General features: G+C 41.9%; 1 protein-coding gene across 1 annotated transcript in view; it reads left to right on the forward strand.

Annotated features, from left to right (window-relative positions):
* The first annotated feature begins 2,997 nt into the window (after positions 1-2,997).
* LOC111158373 (G2/M-phase specific E3 ubiquitin protein ligase) overlaps positions 2,998-24,962 on the forward strand; it is a 65,800-nt gene continuing 43,835 nt past the window's right edge. The window contains exon 1 of the mRNA XM_022520384.1: positions 2,998-3,024. The gene's annotated coding sequence lies outside the window, so the exon portion shown is untranslated. The remainder of the gene's footprint in view (positions 3,025-24,962) is intronic.

The raw sequence follows: 24,962 nt of genomic DNA on the forward strand, positions 1-24,962 counted from the left end.
CTCTTCTGCCAAAGCACTTTGTGTTGGCTCTTGTGTGTGAACTGATGACCATTGGTCCCAGAAGTGTTTTTGTCTTGTTTTCTGCAACATATAGTGTTAGCAGGAGGAGGATAGCAGGGAAGAGAGAAGGTTATATTAGATATGATTCAAATTTTCTATGGGGCAGTTCTCAGTTAATTCAGAATACTGAGGGGTTATTGGAAACTAAATAAGACACTTTTGTGGTTTTTTTTTCTTCAGTTTTTGTAGCTTTTAGTAAGAGGAATACTCATATCAATGTATTTTACTTAATTTTAAAAATTTATTAAGTATGTGAATGCACAGCTTGATGGCCTGATTTGTTAGATTTAAATATATCCTGTAGTGAATATTTTCTTTTTTTTTTAATGTATATTTTTAAAAGATTTTATTTATTTATTTGACAGAGATAGAGAGATCACAAGTAGGCAGGCAGAGAGAGAGGGGGAAATATGCTCTCTGCCAAGCAGAGAGCCCAATGCAGGACTTGATTCCAGGACCCTGAGACCATGACCTTAGCTGAAGGCAGAGGCTTAACCCACTGAGCCACTAAGGTGCCCCTGAATATTTTCTTTAAAATGTTCTTAAGTCTAATTACTTAGGCTCTTTGATTTAGTCAGTGGGTATTTATTGCAGGTCCTCTTTGTTAATGAAATGCTATAGCATTACTTGAATACTGATTGTATTAAAAAATCATCTATATACACTCTTGGTAGGGGAGTAACAGTTTAAAAAGTGCAAATCACCTGATATTCCACTCAATAATAACAAGAAAGAAGAGTAGCAGAAGCTGGTAGTAGGCAATGTGTCTTACTAGATAGTAAATAATAAACACAAGCCCTAGACAATTTATACAATAAAGCCTGGCTAGTCCTCTGCGAAAAAAATATGTCAGTGACTTTAAGGGACCTTCCATTGTGGATGAAAAATTAATATCATTGGTTTGACTGATGGCAGGCTGCTAGTGATAACTTTGTCAACATCTTGGTGGAAGAAATTGAATTTATTTAGAGTCCAAAAAGAAGAACTGAGTAAGGAAAACTCAGAGGAAAACACTAAAACAAAAGTTAACAGTTAAAATAAGTTAAAACAAAACTTATGTCTATACAGTTATATAAAAAAATCATATTTTTTATATTTTATGATTGTCTTGGGGGCTTTTCAAGGGCAATTTGAATATTTAACTTTGCTTTCAGATTAACTTGAGAATTTAATTCCTGCGAAGGATGAAATTTAATGGTGGGAAGTTGCCAAGAATTATGAGAGACATATGAAAATATGACATCATTTCTGCCTTCAAAGAGCTTGAAGGAGCAATGTATGTAATGTGGCCATATTAAATACATTAAATAATACATTAAATAATGACATTAAATAATACAACATATCATGGATGATAAAATGTGTGGTCAAACCATTACCATATAATTATTGAATGAATGTATGAATGAATGGAGACAGACTATTCAAACATTATACTTTTATACATTTATCAAGTCTGATTCTGTATCTAGAACATACAGTTTCTAACAATTTCTTTTAAAAAACAATTGAAATTGCAAGAATAAAGCATGTTTTTATTTTAAAAATTCAACTGGTTATAAAGCAGAAGATAAAAAGTCTCTTCACATCTCCATTCACCAATCTACCAGAGGTAACTTTTTACAGTCTACTGTCCATCTGGAAACTTTGTATGCCATGCACATACACATATTTTTAAATGATACAATATATAGTCCTTCTACAGTTTTTTTTTAAATATTTCATTTGAGTACCTACTGACCTACATCTTTATGTTTAGTTCCTGTACAGTGTCGAGTGTATCAGATCCTAAAGTATCATAACTTATTTAATCATTTCCTTATTGATAAACACATTATTTCCTATTTTCCACAGTTAAACGCAGTACACCCGTTAATAGCTTTATACTCCCTTCTGTCAGATTATATGGAAAACAAATTATAGAAATCTAATCTTCCAAATTGTAGTCTTGACAGAAGCTGAAGGTGTTCTGTCACGGCTTGGTTTGAAATGATCTGTTTAGGTAAATCAATACTATTAGATGTGAGGATTATCTGGTGGCAACGTCAAAATCAGAGTTGTTTAGTTTCCTTTTTAGAGGGGTTTGGGGCTAAAAAATGTTCAGTCTTTTCTTTCCTTTCTTACAGATCCCAGACGCCCACCCCCACCTTCAGAAGCAGTCCTTGGTAAAGGAAAATGACACTGTTCTCCTAAGAATCTCACAGGACAACTACGTAATAATCATGTAAAATAGTCTCTTATCGGAGGCCGGGGGGTGGGGGGGGAGATTTGTCGCCTTCTAACACTTATCTTCAAGTATTTTATTTGGTACCGGGAACTCGTTAGACCACCACTTACTTTCAATTTGTGATTGGAATAAGCGTGATGGGTGCAGTTGGCTTTTTGTCTTCCTCAAACAGGGGAGGGGAGGTTAAATGTCCCGACTGTACGGGCATTGAGGCGGCCCAAGGAAAATGGGTTTGCGCAGGATTTGTTTTTTCCTCTTCGCTGTAGTTGTTTACGCGGGGGCGATGGGAGGAGTAAAAACGTCAGGGCCCCATTAGTGCTTTTATTCTCTCCAGTCCCTGAAGGAACTAAACTTCAGTGCGTCTCTGTCCATTTCACAAACAAGAAGATCCTCTCAAGAGTCACCGGGCAGAAACGCCGACTCTACGCCGGTACTCTTCTATGACCTGTGAAGTAAGAACACAGACAAAAGACACTGAAGCGCAAGCAGCACAACAGAGCTATCGCACTCCTCCATAGGAAAGCCGGGCGTGCTTCACCCACCCCCATGTCCCGCGATGCCACGGGCTCCGCCCCACAGGAGGCTGAGCCTAGCGCACCTTCCGGATTGCAGGCGGAAGTAGACGAATTTGAATCTTGTGGACCGTTGGATGGGGCTGCTCGCGGTCGGCTTTGCGGCTCCGCGAAAGAAGGGAAAAGTGACACGACCGTTCTGGAACTTCTGCCCAGCGCGCCTTGGTGAGTGAATAGAGAACGGGAAGTAACTGAGTATTCCAGGGACAGAATTCGGGCCGTTGGATGGGACAGGGGTCGAGAGGCGGGACAGCAAAGCGGAGGCCGCGGAGTGCCTTTGGGGGTGTCGGGTGGTGGGGTTAGGCTGGAATTCGGGGCGCTGGGAAGCGTCTCCCAGGACGGCGCACACGAGCCAACTCGGAACATACTGAGGATTCCGAGGTCCCCCGCCCCCGAGATTAAGCCTTGTTTAATCTTTCTGGTAAATATTTCCGCCAGTTGGACTCGAATGCTGAAGCTGAACGGTAGTTAGATCTAATTGCGAAAGCGTTACGACAGGTAAAAGAATCTTCCTTTATTAAAGATGGAAGGTTGGGGGCAGGTTTAGAATGAGGAGATGCTGTACTGTACCTGGCTCCGAGTGCCTCCTAAGAGGGATACTCAGAGTAGTCTTTATTTCTCTGGGCCGCAGGGAAGTGACAGTCTTTGAAATGCCCGGTGGGGATTTAAACTGAAATCTGAGCATCCTTTGTATATAAAACCCGGATATTTTTCTTTCACGATCGACATTTTTCTTGTACCACAAAAATCCGAGGCTCTTGGTCATTTAAACTGACTACAGTAACAGCGGTAAGTCATAAAGGTTTTAGTTTGGTAACAATAGGGATAAGGTTTAGCTAATTCCACGGATCTGCCTTTTCACATCCTCCATTCATTGGCCAACAGGGTTATTGTGGAGTTATTATGGAAGCATTCTACTGAAGTTTCCAGAATTGGATTTTCTTTATTTTTTTTTGTTTGTTTTGGTTTTTGTTGTTGTTGTTTGTTTTATTTTATTTTATTTTATTTTTTTTTGGTGATGAACTACCTCAAATATCAAACGCTGTTTAACCACATAGGAAAGTCTGCCTTCTTCTGGAATAGTTTAAATGTGTACCCTACATCTAAAATATAAATGAGTTTAAATGTATAGAAATTTTACATCTTGCCTTATTGAACAATCAGACTAATATTGTGTTGATTTATAGAAACCGATATTTTATGTTCCTTTTAAGATTTTAACACCAGGGTATCGTACCATAAAAATGTATAAATATCTTTTAAAAAGTAGACATTTCACATCTATTACTGGCTGCTCCTACTCTCCCATCCCTGCTAGTGAACTTTTGTTTCATTATTAGCCAGGAAAAATAGGATTAAATATTCAGTATTTATGATTGTCTAGATTTGTGTAAGATTGCAGTGGAGACGTCAGCTGTACTTTCCTAAGAATTGCGGACAGCTGTTCTCATTTTACGCGAGCTACCAGGAAATAGTAATTAAAAAAAAATTAGTTCCTACATTTTAATATGTTTCTTGGCCTTACCTGGACTTTTTCATTTATATTTGCTCTATCTATCTAAATCATTAGCGAATTTCAAATTTTATTGTGTACATATTACCTTGAAGTGTTCGTTAGGTGCTGATTCGTACACTTAAAAATAAAATACTTATTTAGGTGCGCCTGGGTGGCTCAGTGGGTTAAAGCCTCTGCATTCGGCTCAGGTCATGATCTCAGGATCCTGGGATTGAGCCCAGATCTCAGGGTCCTGGGATCGAGCCCGACATCTACATCGACATCGGGCTGTCTGCTCAGCAGGGAGCCTGCTTCCTCCCTCTCTCTCTGCCTGCCTCTCTGCCTACTTATGATCCCTGTCTGTCAAATAAATAAATGAAATCTTTAAAAAAGAAAATAAAGATTTATTTATTTGAAAGTGAGAAAGTCCCAAGCAGACTCCATGCCCAGTGCAGAGCCCATCGTGGCCTTGATCTCCCAGCCCATGAGATCACCATCTGAGTAGAAACCAAGAGTCAGTAGCCCAACCAACTACTCCCCGCTGACAAGAGTTTTAAGAGCACTGACTTGATCTTTCCTAGAGAGGCATTAAAATATACTGTTAAGGGCAGGGAACTGGAGTCAGATTGCCTCAGTTCGAATTTCATCTCCACCAGTTGGTAGTTGTATGACCCAAGCAAGCTGCTTTATCGTTCTGTGTTTGAAATCCCTGACCTGTGTTAATGGGATAATAACAATATCTACCTTGTAGGATTATTGTGAGAGTCAAATGACTCAACACATAAAAAAATCTTAGTGTGTGGCACATAGTAAATGATACATGTATCTTCGATTATACTGAGTTACTTAGCATTGTACAAGCCACATTACATACATTATCTCAATCTTCATATATAACATTGCAATATTTACTATTTTCAGATAAGAAAATGGAGGCTACGAGGGTTCAGTCCTTACACAACTCCCAAAATGTTTGAACCAGGTTCAGAAACTATATTTAATTATAAAGTTTATGTCTCTTTTTTGGTCATTATTATTTTAAATAATGCTTCCAGCCTCTCAGCAGTCCATCCTTCCAAATACTGCCTTTTACAAATCTCTGATCACTCCTCTTTTTCTACCACATATAATTCAAGATTTCTTAACTTTTTCATTTTTTACAAAGCCCTTGTCAGTCTGGTTCCCTTGTCAGTCTGGTTCCAACCTCTGCAAGCTTCATAATACTCCACCACTCTTTTCCAACCTGTGATGTTTCTATCCGTACTAGTACCATTGTCCAAATCTGTTCTCTCTCATTTTTATATATATATACTTTGCCATCAACTTTTTTAGGTCCCTGTAAGATTTTACCCAGTGTGTTTCCAGTACTTTCCTAGACTTCCTCAGGCAGAGTGTTTCCTCAGTGCAATTTAGTTGTAAACATAGCAGTAGACTGAGAGCTCTTGTCCTCTTTGTCTTTATATCTGCAATTCTTGGTACAGGAACAGTGAGTGTCTTTGTACTCTGAAACTGTATATGTTTCATGAGTGTTTGTTATTTTAACAATTTAACACATTGTGTGTTGTGAAATACTGAGGAAGGTTGTTTTGTTTTGTTTTTAAACTTTTTTTCTGAAGTGATTGAATGTAATTCTGAATAGTTTAGTAGAGATTTTAGTGATACCATATGGTTTGTAAATTTCACAAATACAGAAAAACATGTATAGAAATTGTAGGTTCAGAAGACATTTCAAGTGGTAAAAAATTACAAGTACTATTTACTAACATTCACAGAACTCCAGATGCTTTATACATGCTTTCTCACTTATTCCTTATAGCGACTTTACTGTTATCCCCATATTAAGATGAAGAAACTAGTCATCAAAAGATTTAGTAACTTAAAAAAATTTTTTTTTGCATTTAACTTTCTCCTGGTGGAATTTTTTTAGAGTAAGAATAAATGTTTAGTGTAATTAGATAGTAAACTATATAATCGAGAGGTACATACGTGAGTATTCATTTCTATGTTAATTCAATTCTAAATTAAGAAAATACTGGGGAGTGAAAAAACAGCAAAACTTCCCTTTCCTTTTGAGTTTGAATAGCTGTTACTTGATCTCTTTGCCCATAATCATTTCTTTAAAAAGCTGCCCCAAAATACAGGGACATCATTCTAAAGACCATTGAGTAGGGTTTGGTCTAAGGAACTTATGATCCTAATATGCTCCCATTCCACACACCTTCTCCAGCCAAAGTAGTACCAGATATTTGAATAAGAGCTGAATATCTAGACCACTCACGTTATTTCTTCTTGAATTTTGGAATTGAAATACCAAAAACTACTGGAGCCAAGCCAGAAAGGTCCTTATACTGCTGAGATCACAGTGGAATCATGAATAAGAAAGTGTGGCAGACGAAGCCAATAAACAGTGGGGGAGGGCAACGTGTTTTCCAGAGACTAGTTATAAAAGTCAGTCAAACTGGGGCATCTGGGTGGCTTAGTCGTTAAGCGTCGGCCTTTGGCTCAGGTCATGATCACAGGATTCTAGGTTCAAGCCCCAAATCACACTGGGCTTGCTGCTTAGCAGGAAGCCTGTATCTCCCTTTCCCACTCCCCCTGCTTGTGTTTCCTCTCTTGCTGTGTCTGTCTCTCTCTGTCAAGTAAATAAAATCTTTTTTTTAAGATTTTATTTATTTGACAGATCCCAAGTAGGCAGAGAGGCAGGCAGAGAGAGAGAGGAAGGGAAGCAGGCTCCCTACTGAGCAGCTGATGTTGTCGATGTCGGGCTCGATCCCAGGACCCTGGGATCATGACCTGAGCCAAAGGCAGAGGCTTTAACCCACTGAGCCACCCAGGCGCCCCAAGTAAATAAAATCTTAAAAAAAAAAAAAGAAGTCAGTAAAACATAACTTTATTGCTTTTCCTTTTGTTGTTAAGACTATTTTTTTAGAGTAGTTTAAGCTTGATAGCAAAAATGAGGGAAAGATAATGATTTTCCCCACACATGCATAGCTTCTCCCGTTATCTATATACCCCACTAGAGTGGTACATTTGTTGAAATTGCTGAACCTACACTGACACTTGATAAGTACTCAAAGTTCGTAGTTAAAATTACAGTTCACTTTTGATTTTGTACATTGTTTGGATCTGGACAAATGGATAATGACAAGTGTCCATCATTATGATATCATACAGAGTATTTTCACTGTTGTAAAGATCCTCTACACTCCTCCACTTTTCCCAACCACTGATCTTTCTACTGCCTTCAGAGTTGTGTCCTTTCCAGAATATCCGATAATTGGAATCATATAGTTTGTAGCCTTTTCAGATTGTCTTCTTTCACTTTGTAATATGCATTGAAGTTTTCTCCATGTCATTACATGGCTTGATAGCTCATTTCTTTTGATCCATAGTTTGTCTGGATGATCCATGGTTTCCATTAACCTACTGAGGGACATCTTAGTTGCTTCTAAAGGTTGGCATTTGTGAATAAAGATGCTGTGAACATGGGAATGCTTTGACTTTGATGTAAGTTTTGACCTCCTTTGGGTAAATACTAAGGAGCAGGATTGCATAACTGAGGTAAATTCCACTTGGTTGTGGTGTATAATTTTTTTTTTTTTTTAAAGATTTTATTTATTTATTTGACAGAGAGATCACAAGTAGGCAGAGAGGCAGGCAGAGAGAGAGGAGGAAGCAGGCTTCCTGCTGAGCAGAGAGCCCGATGCGGGGCTCGATCCCAGGACTCTGAGATCATGACCGAGCCGAAGGCAGCGGCTTAACCCCCTGAGCCACCCAGGCGCCCCAACTTTTTAAATAAATTGTTAGACTTGATGTGCTAATATTTTGTTGAGGTTTTTTTGCATCCATGAGAGATAATGGTCTGAAATTCTTTTGTGATGTCTTTGACATTGGTATGAGGGTAATGATAGTTTATAGCTTCCTAAACTAGGAAGCATTCCTTCTGCTTCTATCTTCTGAAAGAGGTTGTAGAGAATTGGTATAATTTCTTCCTCAAATGTTTGGTAGGATTCACCAGCGAATCCATCTGGGCCCGGTGCTTTCTGTTTCGGAAGGTGATTAATTACTGATTCAGTTTCTCTGATACAGTCCTAGTCAGAGTGTTTATTTCTCCTTGTGTGAGTTTTGCCAAATTGTCTTTCAAGGAATTGGCCCATTTCATCTGGATTTGTGTGCATAGAGTTCACGGTATTCCTTTATTTTATACATTTTTTAAAGATTTTATTTATTTCTCAGAGAGAGAGAGAGTGCAAGCACAAGCAGGGGGAGTGGCAGGCAGAGGGAGAAGCAGGCTCCCTACCTAGCAAGGAGCCCAATGTGGGACTCCATCCCAGGACCCTGGATTGTGACCTGAGCCAAAGGCAGACACTTAACTGGCAGAGCCATCCAGGCATCTTCATCACCTTTATGATATTTTTATATCATCACCTTTATGATATTTTTAATGCCATAGGATCTGTCATCATATCCCTTCTTTAATTTCTTATATTAGTAATTTGTGTCCTTTCTGATTTTTTTCTTAGCATATCTAGAAATTTTTTTCTTAGCACATCTAGACTTCATGGATCTTTCCAAAGAACCAGCTTTGGTTTTGTTTCTCTAGTGATTTCTTGTTTTCAATTTCATTTATTTCTGCTCTAAATCTTATTACTTATTTTCTTCTACTTAATTTTGATTTAATTTCTTTTTATAGTTTTCTACAGTGGAAGCTTAGATGAGTCATTTTAGATCTTTTCTAATATTATTCAATGATCTAAGTTTCCCTCCAAGCCCTGCTTCACAGCATCCCTCAAATTTATTGAGTTGTGTTTTCATTTTCATTTAGTTCAAAATATTTTGTATTTTCTCTTGAGATTTCTTTTTTGATTCTTGTGTTATTTAAAATTGTGTTGTTTAATCTCTACATATTTTTCAGATTTCCCAGCTATCTTTCTGTTACTAATTTTTAGTTTAATTCCATTGTGGTCTGAGCAGACATTGATTTCGATTTTAAATTTGTTAAGGACTGTCTTACGGCCTAGTATATGGTCTGTCTTGGCATATGCTCTATGTAAGCTTAAGAAGAATATGCATTCTGCTGTTGTAGGATAAAGTAGTCCATTCTATCTAGTTGTTTCATGATGATGTTCAGTTCAACTATCAATCAGTTCTTTACTGATTTTTCCTACTAGATCTGTCCATTTCTGATAGAGCGGTGTTTAAGTCTCCAACTGTGGTTATGGATTTACTTGTTTCTCTTTATAGTGCAATTGGTTTTTGCTTCCCATAGTTTTCCTCACATAATTTAACATAGTTAAACATAGTTCTTAGGTGTATGCATATTAAGTATTGTTACATCTTCTTGGAGAGTTGATCCCTTTGTCATTATTTAATGCCCTATTTATCCCTTGTAATTTCCTTATTTTAAAGTCTGCTTTGTCTGAAATTACATAGCTACTCCTGCTTGCTTCTGATTAGTCTTAGCATGTTTTATTATTCTCCATCCATTTATGTTTAATTAATATTTAAAGTGGATGTTTTGGTAGAAAACATATAGTTGGGTCTTATTTTTTTATCTGGCCTGACAAATCTGTCTTTTAATTGGTACATTTAGACCGTTGACATTCAACATGATTGTTGAGATAGTTGGATTAATGTCTATTCTATTTATTACTGTTTTCTATTTGCTGCCTTTGTTTTTTGTTCCTATTTGTCTCCATTCTTTTTCTTCCTTTTTGTGGTTTTAATTAATCATTTCATATGAATTTTTTTCCATTCTTAGGATATTAGCTATATTTCCTTTCTAACTTTTTAGTGGTTGTCCTAGAATTTGCAGTATGCATTTACAATTAGAACAATAATTGAACATTGTTGGTTTTGTTATTTTTTTATTTTTTATTTTTTAAAGATTTTATTTATTTATTTGACAGAGAGAGATCACAAGTAGACAGAGAGGCAGGCAGAAAGAGAGAGAGAGAGAGGGAAGCAGGCTCCCTGCTGCGCAGAGAGCCCGATGTCGATGTCGATCTCGATCTCGGGCTCGATCCCAGGACCCTGAGATCTGGGCTCAATCCCAGGATCCTGAGATCATGACCTGAGCCGAAGGCAGCAGCTTAACCCACTGAGCCACCCAGGCGCCCCGGTTTTGTTATTTTGAACAAACTGTTCTCTATTAGGTCAATTAAGAATAAGGAAAATAAAAGTTTTTATTTTACATTCACTTATTCCTTATTTGATGATCTTCTTTTCTTTATGTAGATCTGAATTTCTGAATATTATCTTCCTTTTCTTTCAAGAATTTCTTTTAACATTTCTTATAAAGCAGGTATATTGGCAACAAATTCAGTTTTTGTTTGAGAAATATCTTTCTTTTTTCTTTTTTTAAGAGGGAGTTGTGCATGTGTGCAAGTTGGGGTTGGGGGGCAAAGGGAGAGGGAGAGAGAAAATCCCAAGCAGACTCCATCCCAGCTCAGAATCTGATGCAGGGCTCCATCTCGTGACCCTGAGATCATGACCTGAGCAAAATTAAGTCAGATGCTTAACCAACTGAGCCACCCCAATGCCCCTTCTTCTTCACTTTTGAAGGATAATTTTGCAAGATACAGAATTCTGGATTGGAATTTTTTTTCCTCAACACTTCTTGCCTGCATGGTTTCTGAGGCAACATCAGATGTAATTCCTTCCTTTGTTCCTTTATAAGTAAGGTGTTTTTTTCCTTTATTTTTGATTTTCTGTAGTTTGAAATGAAATACCAAGGTATAGTTTTTTGGCATTTATTCTGTTTGGTGTTCTCTGAATATAGTAGATCTGTGGTTTGATGTTTGACAGTGACTTGTCATTAATTTTTTTTAAGCTTTTTTTTTTTGAGCTTGAACTCATGACCCCAAGATCAAGAATCATATGCTCTATCATTTGACCCAGCCAGGCATTTATCATTAAAATTGTTTCAGATATTCCTTCTGTTCTTTCCTCTCTTACAGTATTCCCAAAATGTTTATGTTACATCTTCTGTCTTGTCCCAAGGTCTTTGGATATTTTGTTCTGTTTTTTTGTTTTATTTTTCTTTTTTCAATGTTTGTTCTCTTTGTTCAGTTTTGTTTTTTTGTTTTGTTTTGTTTTTTAAAGATTTTATTTATTTATTTATTGGACAGAGAGATCACAAGAAGGCAGAGAGGCAGGCAGAGAGAGAGGAGGAAGCAGGCTCCCCACTGAGCAGAGAGCCCAATGCGGGGCTCGATCCCAGCACCCTGGGATCATGACCTGAGCCGAAGGCAGAGGCTTAACCCACTGAGCCACCCAGGTGCCCCTCTTTGTTTAGTTTTAAAGTATCTGTTGAGATATCTTCAGGCTCAGAAATTCTTTACTTAACTGCACCCAGTCTGCCTGGAATCCCATCAAAGACATTCTTCATTTTTGTTACAGTGTTCTTTGACCTCTAGTATTTCTTTGGTGCTTGCTTAGGATTTTCATCTTTGTTCTTACATTGCCATCTGTTCTTGTATACTGTGTAGTTTATCTGTTATAGCCCTTAGCATATTAATCAGAGTTGTTTCTAATTCCCAGTCTGATAATTGCAACATTCCTACCATGTCTGGTTTAGATGTTTGCTCTATCTTTTTGAATTGTGCCTTTTGCCACAATGATTTGTAATTTTTTCTTGATAGCCAGACTGGGTAAATCGCTGTAAATAGGCTGTTAGTAGTGTTGTGTTAAGGTATGGGTGAAGGGAAAGAGTTCAGTAGTCCTATGATTAGGTCTTAGTCTTTTCATGAGCTTATGTCTGTGAACTTACATGTATTTCTCAACTTCCCCCATCTTCCCCCTCATATGAGATAGGATGGCTAGAGTAGCTTGGAGTCAGTTAGGCTCTGATAATTCCCTAGTAGGTTAGGCTCTGGTTAACTAGTTTCTCCTGAGGGCAGGCCTTAGTGAGAAGAACGGAATGCTTTGACATATTTCAGAATGGTACCTTTTCCCTTCTTCTGCCAGAATGAAATAAGTGAGAGAAAGGCAAATACCTTATGATTTCACTTATATATGGGATCTAAAAAACAAAACAAACAAAAACCAAAAAACCAGAAATAGATTTTTAAATACAAAGAACAAATACAGAGAACAATCTGATGGTTGCCAGAGCAAGGGGTATGAGAGGGAATGGGTAGAATAGGTGTAGAGGATTAAGAGGTACAAACTTAGATTTATAAAATAAAGAAGTCATGAGGGATGAAAAGTACAGTATGGAAATATAATCAGTGATATTATATGGCGAGAGTAATGCTTTATTTTGATGAGCATTTTGTAATGTTTGTAAATGTTGAATCACTATGTTGTACATGTGAAATTAATACTGTATGTGAGCTATACTTCAGTTTTTTAAAAAAAAAATCATACACCATGATCAAGTGGAATTCATTCCAGGTGCAAGGATGGTTCAATCTATGCAAATCAGTAAATGTGTAACATCAAATTAATTGAATGAGAAATAAACATCAAGTGGTCATATCAATAGATCCAGATAAAGCATTTAAGAAAATTTAACATCCTTGCATGATAAAAATTGTCAACAAATTGAGTACAGAAGGAACTTATCTCAACATATTAAAGGCCAAACATAATAACCCCACAGTTAAAATACTCACTGGTAAAAGGTTAGAAGCTTTTCTTGTAAGATCAGGATTAAAACAGGAGTGCCCACTATCACCATTCCTATGTAATATGGCTGGAATTCTTAGCCTGAGCAGTCAGGTAAGAAAAAGAAATGAAAGGCATCCAAATCAGAAAGGAGGAAGTAAAATTGTCTAATTTGTAGATGACGCAATCTTATATATCGAAAATCCTGAAAATCTCACCAAAAAACTTTTGGAATAGCCATCCAGCTGTAACAAGAAAGGAATTTGGCTTACTTCATTGTATTAGTTTTCTGTTGCTGTGTGACAAATCAGCCCAAAACTTTGTGACTTAGAACAACAAACATTATCTCACAGTTTCTGTGGGTCAGAAATTTGGGAGCAGTTTAGCTGTGTTGTCCTGGCTTAGGGTCTCCCATGAAGTTACTCTCTTTGTTAGCTAGTTGTCAGTTATATGAAGGCTTAATTGGTGTTGGAGGATTTGCTTCTAAAATGGCTCACTCTTTTTTTTTTTTTTTTTAAAGATTTTATTTATTTATTTGACAGAGAGAGATCACAAGTAGACAGAGAGGCAAGCAGAGAGAGAGAGGGAAGCAGGCTCCCCGCTGAGTAGAGAGCCCGATGCAGGACTCGATCCCAGGACCCTGAGATCATGACCTGAGCCGAAGGCAGCGGCTTAACCCACTGAGCCACCCAGGCGCCCTGGCTCACTCTTTTTAAGTAGGCCTTTCCAAGGAGCATCTTCAAAGTCTTTATATCCTGACAGCTTCCTCCATGACAGAGAGTAAGGAGGAAGTCACAGTGACTTTTATGACCTAGTCATACATTGTCATTTCTGCGAACCTCTTTGGTAGAAGCAAGTTACTCCCTCAAGGAGAGGGAAATCAGGCTTCACCTTTTGAAGGGAGGAGTATCACTGATTGGCCAAATGAAGGTATGTAGTAGAAGAGACTCAGAATACTTTTGACAGTGGCTTCTTGGAACTCTTCATTAAATTGTTCATGGTGTCTCAAGGAAGGAGAGAATAGTTTGCTATTATTTAGAAGACCAAGTCTGTTGAGACTAGGACTGTTAATTGAGACATAGATTTACATAACCTTATTTTCCTACTTCTGTAAAGTTTTATAGGCGAGATAAACACGACACCAGGCGAGGTAGGCGCAAGGCAAGATTTATTAAAGGTACTCTCCGGCGAAGTTTCAGGGTTCAGGAGAAGGAGAGCCAGGAAAGTTGTGCTGGGAGTAGGTGGGCACCCTCAGGCGAGGTTCCGAGACTCTGGAAAGCAGAGTGGGGGGAAGTCTGGACTCCCGTCCTGGAAGACTCCAGGGCTAATGGAATACACTATAGAACTGGGGTAGAAAGCGATGTAGCTGTGCCCTAAAATGGAGGGGAGGGACTTGGCGGGGGTCTTTTATCTGTTTCCTGCATAGGTATCGGGTTACCTATGGAGACTTGACCTGGGCATACATCCTTTTGGCGGGAGAGTCAAGGGTGAAGGAAAGAGGGGGGAGGAGGCTGGAAGACGGTGGGACCCTGCGGTCATTTCTATTGTTCCTCCTGCACTCCCAGAGCTGCGGGTCATTTCTATTGTTCCTTCTGCACTCCCGGAGCCCACCGACCCAACATTCCAACATTCCGACCATTTTGGTGTCATAGGGGTGGAGACTAAGATCTGGCTACTTCCTGCTGGCAAAGGGGCGTCGTCATAGGGTCCTTCGGATGTGGGTAGGCGGGTATAAGGATGCAGGAGGAGTTGATTGACGGTGACCCTGGAAACCTCACGGATGCGATCCTGAATAAAGCGAAGAACACAGGGGGAGATTAGTGCTAATAGGCAGAGGAGAATAAGGGGACTTAGGATTGGAAGGAGCCAGGTCGTTAAGGGGGAGAGCCACCATTGAGAGGAGTTTATTCCAGGGCAATGCCAGCCACCAAGGGAGTCGCAGATTTTTGCCAGGGCACCAATATTGGTTTTGATTATACTGGATTCGTTGATATAATAGCAGCATTCTTCGTTGAGGAATAAACAGGTTCCTCCCTTGTCTGCGGTGAGCAGGTCCAGGGCTCGCCGGTTCTGTAGGGCTACCTGGGCCACTGAGGTAATCTGTTGTTGTAGGGATGCCAAAGAGTCGGCTGAGGCCTCCACGGCTGTTCGGAGCTGTTCGGATAAATCTCGGGTAGCATCTATGGAGTGAGCTAGGGCCCCAGTGCCCAGCCCGGTGGCCACTAGGGAAGATGCCAAGGAGACCCCAATAACCAGAGGAAGAAACACAGCCCTTTTCTGTCGCTGGAGGGTGTCAGTGAGGATATCCACTTCAGCTTGTGTGTAGATGGTTAGTTGGGGGACCAGGGATATTGGGATGCATAGGAGGGTGTCTGAGAACTTGGGGGATTTCGACAGAGTGCCATTGCACCAAAAGAAACCTCCCGGAGGAGCATGAGTAGGGGAGGATGAATTAGTCAAATTGCATAAGGAAGGGTTTGGGGATGAGTAGCAGAATGGGAGTACTGAGTTTTGAGGATCAACAAATAGGGGAATGTCCTGTAGAGTGGTGGGTGCCGAAGAGGTAAGAGTGGGAGTGGTTATTTCGAAAAGTTGTGGTAAGGGTACCACGATAAGGGGGTTGGCACCGAGAGCTGCACAGATGATGCAGTGGGACAGGTTGCCCCTACCGGAAAGGTTGGTCAGAGTAAGGCCTTGTTAAATCAGTTTGAGCCAAGAAAATGGGTCAGAATCCTGAGTAGGAGAGGGGAGTAAGACATTTCGGATTGCTTGTTCCTGGGCCTGGATGGACCGCGACTGGCTCTAGAGGTCCTGAGGATTTTTGGGAGTGTTTCTAACATAGGCCTGGTAGATGTGCAAGGAGGCCGTTGGATATGAATCAGAGGGCCATGTGTAAAGTTTGGCCTCAACTCCAGTAGCCCATTGTGGATCCCAAGGGTCGGGGATGGTGAGGTACCAAGCACTACTCCCATCAGTGGTGAAGCGATATCGGGAGCGCTGGTTTCCATAAATATCTAGTCGGGCCTTATGCATTTTGCAGTAGGTATATGGGAAGCCCCTATTTGTCTGGACCCAGTATATTCGGCAGTTAGGATGAGTTTGGTCGTAGACGAGGCAGGTAGCGGGGTTGGAGTGCCCCCGCCGAATGGAAAGGAAGGCAGGGATGGTGAAGTTGATAGAGGCCTGGCACCCTCTGGGCTGGCAATCGGTGGTAGCTAATATGCTATACCGTGCAGTCTCCCCATGGGTCCAGTTTTCCCTCAGGTAAAAGCGCCACCTGAACTCGGGTGTGATGGATTAGTGGCTAGGGAGGGTTAGGATGAAGGGGAGAGTGAGGAGAAGTGCTGGAAATCTGCAACCACCTTGGCCCCAGGGTTTGGGAAGTCCAACCATCTTGTGGTGGGGCTGGTTTTAGATTGGAAATGTATACCCACGGGTGGTGTCCTAGGAGTTTTGCCGCTGTGGGAGTTGTGAGAATAACAGTATGGGGGCCGGTCCACCTGGGCTGTAAGGACTTTGGGTGAAGTTCTCGTAGGAGAACTTGGTCCCCAGGATTTAGGGCCTGGGGGAAGTCTCCGCCCGGCTGTCAGGGGCGGGGATGGTTGAATCTGCGTGAGCCCTTAGGAGGGCTCGTAAGAGGGTCAGATAGGGCAGATAGGATAGGAGGGGTGGAGGAGAGGCAGGCGAGTTGTGATTGAGTAGGAAGGCCTGCCGTACAGGAGCTCAAAGGGGCTGAGTCCTGACGGCCACGAGGGGAGGCCCTAAGGCAGGTGAGTGCTAGTGGGAGAAGGGTTGGCCAAGAGAGGCAGGTTTCACGAGTGAGTTTGGTGAGTTGTTCCTTGAGGAGGCCATTGGCCCTCTCACCTTACCCGAGGATTGGGGGTGATAGGGGGTATGGAGGTTCCAGGTGATGTTGAGGCTCTCGGAGATCTATTGTGTGATGCTGGAGATGAAGGCCGGTCCGTTGTCTGATTGTAGGGTTCGAGGGAGTCCAAACCTCGTGATGATGTGCTCAATGAGAACGGCGGCGGCCACGTCTTCTGTTTCCCTGGTGGTGGGGAATGCCTCGATCCAGCCTGTGAAGGTGTCCACAAGAGTTAGTAGATATCTAAAGGTTTTGTGTCGAGGCATGTGAGTGAAGTCAAGTTGCCAGTCCTTGCCTCGCTGATGCCCGCGATGCTGGTGGGTGTGTCCCGGTCTGCGGAGGCCGCCCTGGGCATTGACTGCAGAACAGGTTCTGCAGGCCTGGTGTACCTCCTTAATGGTCTTTTGGAGGAAGGGGGTGGTGAAAGAGAGGTTGGAGAAATTGGTATAGGGCCTTTGGACTGATGTGGAGAGACTGGTGGATGTCAGTAATGAGGGTATAGATTAGGCTGTTCGGGAAGGCAATTTTGTCCTGGACAAAATACCATCCCTTGTCACCCAACCTGCCACCTAATGTTTTGAGGGCCCAAGTCTCCTCATCAGTGTACGAGGGACTGTGAGGAGTGTTGAGAAACAGGAGAGGGGATGGAAAGGAGTTTAAGGCCATCTGTCGAGCAATAGAGTCAGTCTTGTTCCCCAAAGAGATGGGGTCCTTGGAGGTCTGATGGCCATGGCAGTGGACGGTAGCCACCTCAGTAGGGTACTTGAGAGCCTCGAGGAGTTTGGCAATAAGAGGCCCGTTGACTATGGGGGTTCCCTTGGTTGTGAGAAATCCCCTTTCTTGCCAGAGGACAGAGTGAGTGTGGGTAATAAGGAAAGCATATTTGGAGTCAGTATAAATAGTGACCCGTTGGCCCTCAGATAAGTGAAGGGCCCTGGTAAGAGCCACGAGTTCTGCCTTTTTGAGAAGTAGTCCCAATGGGAAGGGGGGGCCGCTCCTATGACTGCATCCAGGGTGACCACTGCATAGGCCGCGTGTCCCTGTCCATCTGGGGCTATGAGGGAGCTCCCATACACAAACAGAGTGCGATCGGGGTTAGGCAGTGGCCGGTCCGAAAGTCCTGGATGGGAGGGAGAGAGTTCTTCCAGGAGTTGAGAACAGGAGTGGAAAGGAGTGGGGGTAGACGAAGGTGTCGGCAAGAGAGTGGCGGGATTTAGGCGAGGGGAGACAGAGTGTGACCTGGGGTTTTCTATGAATAGCAGGTGGTAGAGTTGGAGACAGGAAGGATTGAGTTGTGCCAAGGATTTGTGGCTGACTAATTCCATTAGTCGATGGGGGGAGAAGACCGTGAGGGGCTGTCCTAAGGTAAGTTTGAGGGCCTCCTTTGTAAGAGAAGCGGCTGCCACTAGGGCCCTGAGGGAGGGCTGCCATCCCTGGGCGGTGACATCTAGTTGCTTGGAGAGATAGGCCACCGCCCAGTAGGTGGGACCAGCTGGTTGGGCCAGAAGGCCGGTGGCCAGGCCAGGCCAGACCGTTCGTCAGTAAAAAGGTGAAAAGGCTTTGAAGGGTCAGGCAAGGCCAGACTTGGTCCCGAAATGAGGTGGCTCCTGAGCTGGTAGAACAGATGTCTGATGGAGCCTGGGTCAGTTAGAGGTCCCTGGGGTGTATCTTTGGCGGCCCTGTATAAGGGCTGGGCCAGAATGGCAAAATTGGGGATCTAGTGTCTAAAAAAGCCCACCAGTCCTAGAAATGACAGTATATCATCCGCGTTCTGAGGGGGTTGTAGGTCCTGTAGAAGGCGGATACGGTCTCCTGTGAGGGATTTAGAAGTGGGAGTTAGTAATATTCCCAAGTAGGTGACTGAGGGAGTGCAGAGTTGGGCCTTGGCTGGTGTCACTTGGTATCCCTTGGAGTCAAGGAAATTGAGCAGAGTGGTGGTATCCTCCTGAGAGGAGGGGAGGGAAGGGCTGCAGAGGAGGAGATCATCTACATATTGGAGGAGAGTGCTGGCCGCGAGGGTGCACTATTGGAGATCTTTGGCCAGGGCCTGACCAAAGATGTGAGGGCTATCTCGGAAGCCCTGGGGCAGGACCGTCCAGGTTAGCTGTCCAGAAACATGCGTTTCCGGGTCCTCCCAGGTGAAGGCGAAGAGGGAATAGGAGTCCGGATGAAGGGGGATAGTAAAGAATGCCTCCTTGAGATCCAGAACAGAGAAGTGGGTAGTGTGTGGGGGAACATTGGAAAGGAGAGTGTAGGGGTTGGGCACAACTGGATGGAGTGGGACTACTGGCCTCGTTAATAAGTCTCAGGTCCTGTACAAGGCGATAGGCTCCTGAGGGTTTTTTAATGGGGAGGATGGGGGTGTTGCATGGAGAGTTAATGCGGATAAGGACACCCTGCTGCCAGAGGCGGTTGTTGATGGGCTTAAGTTCTCGCTGTTGGGTCATCGAGATAGGGAACTGTGGGCCGGATGGAAATGTAGACTTGTCCTTGAGTCATATCCTGACTGGGGTGTGGTGGGTTGCTACTATAGGTCTGGAAATGTCCCATACCTGCAGGTCTACAGAGGGGAAACAGTCTGGGATAGGGGATAAGTCAGAGGGGAGCAGAGGGAGGATGAGGTGAGCCGAAGTAGAGGGGGAGGGAGAGAGACGAATGGTGACCTGAAGTTTGTGGAGGATGTCCCTGCCTAGTAGGGGAGCTGGGCAGGAAGGGATAATGAGGAAGGAGTGTGAGAAGGGGAACCCATCCAGGCTGTACGTAAGGGGTGGGGTGGCCTTTGGAGTGGAGGAAGTACCGTCAATTCCCATAACTGCAACTGGGGAGGGACGAGTAGGACCCGAGTAGGAAAGCAGGACAGAATAGGTACCCCATGTCCAACAGAAAGGAAATGGACTTACCCGATACCTGGAGTGTGACCCTGGGCTCAGCATGGGTGAGAGGGGTGTCCGAGTCCGGGCTCCGTCAGTCATCCTCCAATTCGAGAAGTTGGAAGGCAGGACTTACCTTCTCAGGGTTTCCCCAGCGTGGAGGTGCCGGGAATCCCCCGAGATTGGGTCAGTCTGATTTCCAGTGGCACATCATGCGGCAGTGAGGGCACAGCCTAGTAGGCGCTTTTGGATTGGGGCATTGACGGGCCCAGTGTCCCTTGGCTCCGCACTTAAAACAGGCCCCTGGAGGGACGAGGTTAGGTGCTCCCTTCTCTTGACCCCCAGAACCTGCCGGCCTCAGGGCTGCTACCAGGGCCTGGGTCTGCAGTTGGACCTTCTGTTGGAGTCTGGCTTGGCGCTTAAATTCTGCTGCCTCCTCTCGGGAGGAGGGAATTAAAGACTTTAAATGCCATTTTCACCAGATCAGAAATGGGAGTTTGAGGGCCCTCCTCCGCTTTCTTTAATTTTTTCCGAATGTCGGCAGCTGACTGAGAAATAGAGTAGCTAAAACAGTCGCCCCTGCCAGAGAAGCCAGGTCTAGGCTAAAGTATTGAGTCAGTGCCTCAGTAAGTCAGTTAAGGAACATGGCCGGGTTCTCCTCCCTAAGTTTATCATAGTTGACTGCCTTATTAGAGGCAGCCCGCATGCCGGTGATAAGGCACTGGACCATGCGGTCACGGCGCCGGTGCCCATCTTGGCCATCTTGGTAGTCCCATTCAAGCTCCGAGGCTGGGACCGCCTGAGCGCCAACTGGCATGGTGGCATCAGTAAGATGGACCTGATCAGCATATTCTCGGGCTTCCACTTAGGAAGTTTCAAAGTTCATACACTGGAAGGAAAACAAATGATAAAATCAATTTTAAAGTATGTGAATAGTCTTTTTTTTTTTTTTTTTTAAAAGATTTTACTTATTTATTTATTTGAGAGAGAGAGAGTGTGAGCATGAGTCAGGGGGAGGGGCCAAGGGGGAGAGAGAGCCAGGCTCCCTGCTGAGCAGAGAGCCTGCCACTCACCCAGGACTCCAGGATCATGACCTGAGCCACCCAGGTGCCCCCTCTTTTTTTTTTTTTTTTTTTTTTTGGCTAAAGTTTTGTTTTGGAGACTGAAAGTGATCATCATTCAGGATTTAGAAAAAAGTTTTATTTCAGATCTGGGGATTAAGAAGGCTAACATCAACCGGTAGAAAGTATGGATTATGTACTGTCTTTAGAACATCCAATTTGGGGGTAGCTTTTAATTTTGATATAATTTTAAACTTAGGGAAAAGTTACAAGAATAGTATACAGAACTCCTGCATAGTATTCAGCAATTGTTTGTTTTGTGACCTAAAAGCCTAAAACCACCAGATATAAACCTGTGTAATGTGGTAAAGTTAGGTTTATTAACTCATTGTAGTGAGAGAGATTGCAGACCAGAGGAACCTCTGGGTTTCTCACCAAACAAAGGGTAAAACAATTTCTTAAAGGATTGTAGAGAATGGTGACATTTAGGTGAAATTTAAATGAACTAGTGTTTTGATAAGGTCAGGCAAAGCCAGAGCTGTGTGTAAAACTAAAGGAGTCAGCATCAGATCTGGACTACACAGTGGACCTATGGTGTTTGTTCCTTGAAAACTACAAAATTAAGAGGAAGGAGAAATGTTGTGTTCAGAAAACCCATATGTATAGCTGTGTATTTTTTTTGGAAATTGTAATTTCTTCTCTGTATCATTAATGATTTAGGTCCTCTTAGCAAAAATAGGATATATCAGAAAGTTTCCTCATGACCTTTTCCAGTCATTCCCTGACTGAGAGACAAGCACTGTTCTGATATTTTCATGGTAGATTAATTTTGCCAGCCTCAGAATATCATATGAATGGAATAATATAAATATGAATGGTATGTAGTTTCTTTGTCAGCATATCTTTGAGGTTCATTTGTTTTTTTGCATCTTATAGCACTTACCTTTTTATTGCTAAGTAGTACTTTTTAAAAAGATTTTAATTTATTTGGGGTAGAGAGCGTGAGCATGGGGCTGGTGGGGGTGGGGGCAGAGGGAGAAGGAGAAACAGACTTCCCACGGAGCAGCAGCCTTGATGTGGAGCTAGATCCTAGGACCCTGAGGTCATGACCTGAACTAAAGGCAGATGTCTAACAGACTGAGCCACCCAGGTGTCACTATTGCTAAGTAGTATTGTATTTTATCAGTAAACTGCAATTTGTTTATCCATTTTCTTAGTGGTAAACTAGTGGTTTTCAGCTTTGGAGTATTGTGTAGAAAGCTATGAACATTCTTGCATAAGGTTTCTGTCTATGTTTTTATTTTTCTTGGATAATTAACTAGATGTGAAATTCCTGCATCAAAGACTAGTGTATTGGGTATATGTTTAACCTTTAAGAAAGTGCCAGAACTTGCACTCTTACGTTTCCACCAACAATTTATGTGAGTTTCTCAGTTGATTCATATCCTTTCCAATCTTTGGTGTTGATAGTCTTCTTAATTTTATCCATTATTGTGGGTATGAAGTGGTCTGTCATAGTGATTTTAATCTTTTTTTTTTTTTTAAAGATTTTATTTTTAAGCAATCTCTACACCCAGTGTTGGGGCTCAGATTTACAGCCCTGAAATCAAGAGTTCCGTGCTCTACCGACTGAGTCAGCCAGCAGTGCCTTGGTTTTAATCTTTATTATCCTAATTACAAATGATGTTGAGTGTCTTTTCATGTGTTTATTAACCATTCACATGATCTTCCTTCATGAAGTGTCCGTTCATGTCTTTAGCCCATTTTTTTAATTGGATTGTTTGCTTTGTATTTGTTGAGTTGTAGGAGTTCTTTATATATTCTAGGTACAAGTCTTTGTCAGACATATCTTTACAAATGCTTTCTCCCAGTCTGTGGCATACTTATTTACTTTCTTAGTCATATCTTTTAATGAATGGAAGCTTTTAATTTTTTTTTTTAAAGAGTTCATTTATTTGGAAGAAAAAGAGAGAGCACAAGCAGGGAGAACGGCAGGCAGAAAGAGAAGCAGGCTCCATGCAGGTCTCGACCCCGGGACCCTGGGAGGTCCTGACCTGAGTTGAAGGCAGATGCCTAACCAACTGAGGCACCAGGCATCCCGGAAGCTTTTAATTTTTAAGTAGTGTAATTTATTACTTCTTCTGTTAAAACTTTTGTAGCTGTAGCTTACACAGTTAGGTCTATGATCCATTTGAAATTAGTATTTTCATGGTGTGAAGTATGGATCAAGGTTCATTTGTTCACTTGTTTTCCATATGGATATCCAGTTTTTCCATCACTATTTGTTGAAAAGGCTTTGCTTTTCCCCATTGATTGCATTGTTATCTTTGTTAAAAATTGAATAAGTGAAAAAAGATCTATTTCTGGACTTTCTAATTCTGTTCCATTGGTCTATGTGGAATTGTGTATATTAATACACTTTTGAAAAACTACATGAAGTGCTTTTTAGGTATTGGCATACATAGGAAAAATCTTGCCCATACGTGTTTTGCTAGCATTAGAGATCTTTCTTGTGATCAGCTTATAGCCAATGACATTTGGAGGCTTTTCAGCATGGTTCTCTACATACTTCTATGATGTGTGTGTGTGTGTGTGTGTGTGTGTGTGTGAGACGTAAGATTGATGTTCACTTTTAATTCTTTTATATTTATTTGTAATTAGGAGAAACTGTTTTTTTTTTAAAAGATTTTATTTATCAGAGAGAGGGAGGGAGAGCGAGCGAGCACAGGCAGACAGAATGGCAGGCAGAGGCAGAGTGAGAAGCAGGCTCCCTCCCAAGCAAGGAGCCCGATGTGGGACTCGATCCCAGGACGCTGGGATCATGACCTGAGCCGAAGGCAGCTGCCTAACCAACTGAGCCACCCAGGCGTCCCGAGAAAGCTGTTGTTTTAGTGCAGAATTCTGAGACTAGTAATAACAAAAAATTCAGACACCTTTTTTCTTAAGGTAACATAATTATCTGATATATGTTACAAAGATCTAGATAGAACTTCATCCCACTATCCACCAACAGATGCCTTGGGTCCTTGCAGTGGGAAGGGGAACAGGAAGAGATGTAGCCACATAGAAAATGTAGTGTAGAACATTGCCTGTCATATCAATATCTCTGGAATATGTATCAGTCATATTCAAAAATTTATTAGCACTGGGGCGCCTGGGTGGCTCAGTGGGTTAAAACCTCTGCCTTTGGCTCAGGTCATAATCCCAGGGTCCGGGGATTGAGCCCCGCATCGGGCTCTCTGCTTGGCGGGGAGCCTGCTTCCTCCTCTCTCTCTGCCTGCCTCTCTGCCTGCTTGTGATCTCTGTCTGTCAAATAAATAAATAAAATCTTTAAAAAAAATGTATTAGCACTGTGCTAGATGATACAGGAATTTTACCCTCAGGGAATTTGCCAGTGTAGCTGAAGAATTAAAAGAATTGAAATAAACATAATACAAAGTAATATGTGGTTAATGTTTGCTTTAAGGTCATTAAGAGAATTTAAGATATCTTTATTATAGTTGTCTGTGTTGTGGACCTCAATCATTATTCTGAGTTACAACGAAGCTTAAAGTAAAAAACAGTTGCAATTTGGGAGAAGGTAAGGAATTATAAACTGGAGAGAGTGGCTCTCAGATGTAAATCTTTGTTATTGGATATTGCTTAAACATCACTTATAAATTAAAATTTTTAGGTTTAGGTGAACTACAGTTATGTTTATGGAATTTTCCTCAATACTTATGTGTGAATAGATTTTTATACAGAATTCATCAGAAGTTGAATTATAGAGGCTGGACTCTAGGAAATAAGCTAAGGGTTGCTGGAGGGGAGGTGGGTAGGGGGAAGTAGATAATTGGGTGATGGTCATTAAATTAAGAAGGGCACTTGTTGTAATGAACACTGGGTATTATATGCAACCAATGAATCACTAAATTCTACCTCTGAAGCAATAAAAATAATATAACTGGAGGAAAAAAGGAAGTTGAATTATAAAGAACTCCTAATAAAAGAGGCATTTAATTTTTGTATTTATTGTATTTCATCAGTTTTAAGATGGACCCCTATCTACATACATCTTTTAGCATGTTTTAAAATGCCTGGGTGGCTCAGTCAGTTAAGGGTCTGCCTTCAGCTTGGGTTGTGAACCCGAGGTCCTGGGATCAAGTTCCATATCAGGCTTCTTGCTTGGCGGGGCACCTGCTTCTCCCTCTGCCTGATGCTCC

Source organism: Enhydra lutris, unplaced genomic scaffold, assembly GCF_002288905.1.
Source record: "Enhydra lutris kenyoni isolate GAN:26980312 unplaced genomic scaffold, ASM228890v2 scaffoldscaffold4, whole genome shotgun sequence".
Classification (NCBI taxonomy): Eukaryota; Metazoa; Chordata; class Mammalia; order Carnivora; family Mustelidae; genus Enhydra; species Enhydra lutris.